The following is a 6,451-nucleotide window of genomic DNA, read 5'->3' on the forward strand; positions in this document are numbered from 1 at the left end:
GCTAGAGGTTTGGGGAGAGCTAAAATGCCTCCTTCCTGAATTCCAGGACTGCGGATTTTAGAAAAGAAGAATATTTTCCTCCTTCCAGGAAGGGGGAGGGATGTTTTCTTAATAATTAGCTGAATGCAGCATTTTAGCTTTTTAATTATTCCCTCCCCACCCCTTTATCACCACCTACCCACCCACCCCGCAATAAAGTTGCAAGAGCCTTCATTGGACGGTAGAAAGATTGGACCTCTCTGCATTCCTTCTAAGAGCCGTTTTGGGAAGTCCTTGCCCCAAAACCGAGCATCCTCGACCTTAAAAGAGAAGCCTGGATTTTGATTGGCCTTTGATTTTTCTCAAAAAAAAAATACAGGTAGTCCTCGACTTACGACCGCGAGGGAGCCCAACATTTCTGTCGTTAGGCGAGACATTTTGTTCGGGGAGGTTTGTCCCATGTTTACGACCCCGTCGTTAAGTGAATCGCCCCCGTTAAGTTAGTCACACCGGACGTGAAGGGAATCCTTGAATGCCCCGTTGACTTTGCTCGTGAAAGGGGATCGCGTGACCTTGGGAACACTGCGACGGTCGTAAATGCGAACCGGTTGCCGAGCGTCTGAATTTTGATTCATGTGACCGTGGGGAGGCAGCGCTTTTCATAAGTGTGAAAAAATGACTTTTTTCCTGTGATGTCATTACTTTGAACGGTCACTAAGCGGACGGTTGTAAGTCAAGGACTGCCGGCAGCGGCTCGGGCAAATGATTATGGCTTGTTAAAGATGACACTACCCGCCACAAATCATCAAACCCAAATCCTTAAGAGGAAAGTCTTGCTCAAAACAACTTGGCTTCCAGAAGTTGTGAATGCTCTAACACTGGAAGTTTTAAAGAAGAGATTGGACAACCATTTGTCTGAAGTGGTGTAGGGTTTCCTGCAGTGGTGAAATCCAGATTTTTTTACTACCGGTTCTGTGGGCGTGGCTTGGTGGGCGTGGCAGGGGAAGGATACTGCAAAATCTCCATCCCCACCCCACTCCAGGGGAAGGATATTGTAAAAATCCCCATTCCCTCCCGACTCCTGGGGGAAGGATACTGCAAAATCTCCATTCCCACTCCAGGGGAAGGATACTGCAAAATCTCCATCCCCACCCCACTCCAGGGGAAGGATATTGTAAAAATCCCCATTCCCTCCCGACTCCTGGGGGAAGGATACTGCAAAATCTCCATTCCCACTCCAGGGGAAGGATACTGCAAAATCTCCATCCCCACCCCACTCCAGGGGAAGGATATTGTAAAAATCCCCATTCCCTCCCGACTCCTGGGGGAAGGATACTGCAAAATCTCCATTCTCACTCCAGGGGAAGGATACTGCAAAATCTCCATTCCTTCCCCACTCCAGGAGAAGGATACTGCAAAATCCCCATTCCCACCCCACTCTGGGGCCAGCCAGAGGTTGTATTTGCTGGTTCTCCGAACTGCTCGAAATTTCCGCTACCAGTTCTCCAGAACCTGTCTGAACCTGCTGGATTTCACCCCTGGTTTCCTGCCTAAGCAGGGGGTTGGACTAGAAGACCTCCAAGGTCCCTTCTCACTCTTGTTATTCTACCCTATTCCAAAAAGGGAGAATTCGGCTGTCGTGCGACAGATACGCTTGCATTAAAAGCGTAGAATATCGTCTGCAACCGTGTCGGATTGCAGCAGCTTCTGGTTAAGCATATCATTTCTCATTTGCCTTAAAACTGACAGCTCCTCACCTCCGGGGCAGGCTTGCAAGAGCTCCCTGGCAAGCTTGTTTATCTCTCTTTCCCCATCGTTCCCCCCTCCCTCCCCACCTCTGTTTGCTTCCCAGAGTCCTGAACGTCTTGTCACCTTCATAGCTGGCCAGGGGAGGCGAGCCATCCTTTGCTTTTAATTAATGAGTCTCATGGCACGGATGAAATTAGAGCTGTTTTTCCTGCGCTGAAGCCAGCTTTGCCCTCGTTGCAAAGTTTCTTTCACAAGGACAAGTCGGGTTTCTCAACCTTGGAACTTTTTCAGAGGGGTGGGCTTCAACTCCCAGAATTCCTCAGCCAGCATGTTTTAAGATGCATAGACTTCAATTCCCAGAATTCCCCAGTCTGCATGTTTTAAGATGGGTGGACTTCAACTCCCAGAATTCCCCAGCCAGCATGTTTTAAGATCTATGGACTGCGACTCCCAGAATTCCCCAACCAGCCTGTTTTAAGATTTATGGACTGCAACTCCCAGAATTCTCCAGCCAGCGTGTTTTAAGATGGGTGGACTTCAACTCCCAGAATTCCCCAACCAGCATGCTTTAAGCTGCATGGACTTCAATTCCCAGAATTCCCCAGCCAGCGTGTTTTAAGATTTATGGACTGCAACTCCCAGAATTCCCCAACCAGCCTGTTTTAAGATTTATGGACTGCAACTCCCAGAATTCTCCAGCCAGCGTGTTTTAAGATGGGTGGACTTCAACTCCCAGAATTCCCCAACCATCATGCTTTAAGCTGCATGGACTTCAATTCCCAGAATTCCCCAGCCAGCATGTTTGAAGATCTATGGACTGAAACTCCCAGAATTCCCCAGCCAGCATGTTTTAAGATCTATGGACTGCGACTCCAACTCCCAGAATTTCCCAACCAGCCTGCTTTAAGCTGCATGGACTTCAATTCCCAGAATTCCCCAGCCAGCGTGTTTTAAGATTTATGGACTGCAACTCCCAGAATTCCCCAACCAGCCTGTTTTAAGATTTATGGACTGCAACTCCCAGAATTCTCCAGCCAGCGTGTTTTAAGATGGGTGGACTTCAACTCCCAGAATTCCCCAACCATCATGCTTTAAGCTGCATGGACTTCAATTCCCAGAATTCCCCAGCCAGCGTGTTTTAAGATTTATGGACTGCAACTCCCAGAATTCCCCAACCAGCCTGTTTTAAGATTTATGGACTGCAACTCCCAGAATTCTCCAGCCAGCGTGTTTTAAGATGGGTGGACTTCAACTCCCAGAATTCCCCAACCATCATGCTTTAAGCTACATGGGCTTCAGCTCCCAGAATTCCCTAGCCAGCGTGTTTTAAGGTGCATAGATGTCAATTCCCGGAATTCCCCAGTCTGCATGTTTTAAGATCTTTGGACTGCAACTCCCAACTCCCAGAATTCCCCAGCCAGCATGCTTTAAGCTGCGTGGGCTTCAGCTCCCAGCATGGCATCTGTGTGGAATTGTGGGAGTTGAAATCCATGCATTTTACAGGTGCCAGGGGTGCCAGAAACACTTCTTACAGAGCCTCACGTGTGCGTGTGCCCAGCCACTTGTTCCTTTTATCCTGCACACAATTAAAGGACGGGGTGACCTTGTCCCTTTTCATCCCCAAACAAAACCCAGATTTAGTTTGTGAGTCTTCCTGCCCTGCCGTTTCACGAATGCATCATCTCATCCAGTCGCATTAAATCATTTCGCATCCAGTCTGGCCCATCGCCGCCGTGAACGCTGCCCGCTGCATCCTGACGCAGAGCAATAACGGAGATTTAAATGAACGAAACCTAAACTACGCGAGTCTGGAACAATCGGTCGCGGGTCTGCGGGCAACAACCTTGGCAAAAACCAGGCGGGCGAGTGGCAGCCTTCTTTCAAATACCATTTAAAGCAAGCGGTCCCCAACTTTCGGGGCATCAGGGACCAGTTCCGTGGAAAGCGGTTTTTCAGTGAACCAGAAGGGCCATGGTTTCACGTGCTGCCGGCATCCCACGGATGGGGCTTCGCTTCTTTGCGCTGCCTGGTTTTTGGCATGCCGTGGCCCGCTGCCGGTCCCTGGCTCCGGAGTTGGAGACCCCTGATTTAAAGGCATCAACATTGATGAGCTGTGGCTCCCTTCTCACATTCAGACTATCTTACTCCGGTGTTTCTCAACATTGGTCACGTTTAACATGTTTAGACTTCAACCCCCAAAATTAAAAGTTGATGTTGTGGCCTGTTGGCTGCCAGCCCCCCAGCAGCCGAATCAGAGGAGGAGGAGGAGGTGTGGGAATGAGGGTCAGCATCAAGGCAACCTGAGAGCTCCGAGGAGGAAGAGGGAATGGAGCTGGCAGAGAGAGAGAGACAGAGGCTCAGCCTGGGCCGTCCATCAGCCCTCAGATTGTTGTGACTCCGTTGCCTGAGCCTGGGCTATCGACAGATGCAGACTCTGAGAGTGAGGAAGAGGAGTTGGCAAGGCCTCCCCCTCCAGGACCCTCCTCTCTGGCAATGCCTCCGGAGGACACCGAAGGCCAAAAGATAGGCTCAGAGCCAAGCACGTCCCCGCAGCTACAGGTGGACAGCGATGAAGGAGATAAATGCTGGCTGGACCCTCGCCAGAGGCGCAGGGAGAAGCGTGCACAGCAGAGGGGAAGGTGTGCCAAAGATTAGCTGAGTCACTGGACCACACCCTACAGGGTATAAATGTGGGTGTGGTGGCCGGTTCAGTTTGTGACGAGCAGAAACTAGAAATAATCCATGATCTCTGCGTTACTGGACTTTGCCTGCTTTATCGGACTGCATTTGGATTAATCCTTGTATTGTTGAAAACTCTGCCTGTTTTATCGGAATGCTGGCAGTCTAATCTTTGTTTTGTGTGAGTAAAGTCTGAATCGGCAGCTAGCCACTGGGTTGCTGCCAGCTTTATTTTCAAAGAATTTTGTCGTGTGGCTTATTAAGTCCGGACCGTCTGTGGGGGTGCGTGAGTGGGACGGGGACAAAACACAGATGGAGAGTCAACAGCCCCCAGGTCTGGAGGTGGCTGATGAGGAAGAGGAGGAACAGCTGAGTCCGGTGCCTGACACGCAGATGCGAGACAACAGAGGAGAGGAGAGCAGTGGAAATCTATGAGCCGGTCCTTGGGATGGAAGAGCCACCGCTGCTAGCAAAACCCCACCCTAGCTCTGGGGAGAAAAGGCAGGGGGCAGAGATGAATAGATGTGGCAGACAACGATTCATCTCCCCTGCCGGACAGACTTGTTAGCCTGCGGTGAGAAACTTTTTGCCGGGGGCTGCTGGCGGTCCTAATAAAGGAATCATTGCTTCAGCTACAGAGGATTTGTCGTGTTTGGGGAGCTGGGTCAGAACAGCTGGCCTCCCCCTCTGAAGACCCCCCCCAAAAAGGTGACCTCTTGCTTTCTGTCCTTATACCCCTGTCTTTTCATCTGAGCAGTGACGGAAACGATTGTGCGTTCTAGAGAAAGCTGCTCGGGGACCCTGCATAAATATGTCATAAAGCAACCTTAATAATTCATAGCCGTTTTGGAGAAAAGCGAGAGAACAAGGAAGGAGCGGAACGGAGGGAGAGAGGGAGGAAAGGAGACAGAAAGGGGGAAGAGATTTTGGCTCTGCCTAGGTGGCTTCACCACGTCCAGCTGGCCCAGCAGGAATGAGATCCCTCTGGAAGGAATCCGTCGATTCTTCTTCCTGACCTACTTACAGGTAGTCCTCGATTTACGACCAGAATCGAGGCCAAAATTACTGTTGCTAAGCAAGACGTTTGCTAAGCGAGTTTTCGTCGCGTTTTACGGCCTTTCTGGGCCAAACCTGTGAAGCGAAACACTCCAGTTGTTCAGTTAGTGACACGGTCGTTAAACGAATCTGGCTTCCCCCCTTGATTTTGCTGGTCGGAAGGTCGCCGGGAACACTGCAACCGTCATAAATAGGAATCCATGGCCAAGTGTCTCCATTTTGATCACGTGACCCTGGGGTGCGGCAATGGTCATAATTGTGGAAAACGGTCATAAGTCACGACCGTTGCAGCATTCCCCATAACCACATGGTCAAAATTCAGACGCTTGGCAACAGACTCCTGTTTATAACGGTTGCAGTATCCCGGGGTCACATGATCAGCTTTTGCGACCTTGTGACGAGAGAAGTCAAGGGGGAAGCCAGATTCACTTAATGACCATCTTGCTAATTTCACAACTGCAGTGATTCACTTAACAACTTGGCAAGAAAGGTCATAAAATAGGGCAAAACTCACAGCAATAGCAATAGCCCTTAGACCAGAGTTTCTCAACCTTGGAAGCTTGAAGATGGGTGGACTTCAACTCCCAGAATCCCCCAGCCAGCGTTGCAGGCTGGCCTTGAGGGCCAGATTTTTTTTTTTTTTTTAATTTGATTTATATGCCGCCCTTCTCCGGAGACTCAGGGCGGCTTACAATGCGCTAAGCAATAGCCTTCATACTTTTGTATATTTATACAAAGTCAGCTTATTGCCCCCACAATCCGGGTCCTCATTTTACCTACCTCGAAAGGATGGAAGGCTGAGTCAACCTTGAGCCTGGCGAGATTCGAACTTACAGTAATTGCAGACAGCTGGTGTTAATCACAATGCTATCACTCTGCTGAGCCACCAGGCCCCTGTGATCTGGATCTGGCCCGCGGGCCTTGAGTTTGACACCTTTGCCCTAGACCAGTGATGGCTAACCTTTTTGCCGTCGCGTGCCAAAAATGG

At 50.0% G+C, this 6,451-nt stretch overlaps 1 protein-coding gene across 1 annotated transcript in view; it reads left to right on the plus strand.

The window, feature by feature from the left end:
* The window catches only part of EXOSC5 (exosome component 5), a 58,371-nt gene that overhangs the window by 21,586 nt on the left and 30,334 nt on the right, over positions 1–6,451 (plus strand). The gene's annotated exons all lie outside the window — the stretch shown is intronic.

This window comes from Pantherophis guttatus, chromosome 10, assembly GCF_059756535.1.
Source record: "Pantherophis guttatus breed Tessera chromosome 10, ASM5975653v1, whole genome shotgun sequence".
Lineage (NCBI taxonomy): Eukaryota > Metazoa > Chordata > Lepidosauria > Squamata > Colubridae > Pantherophis > Pantherophis guttatus.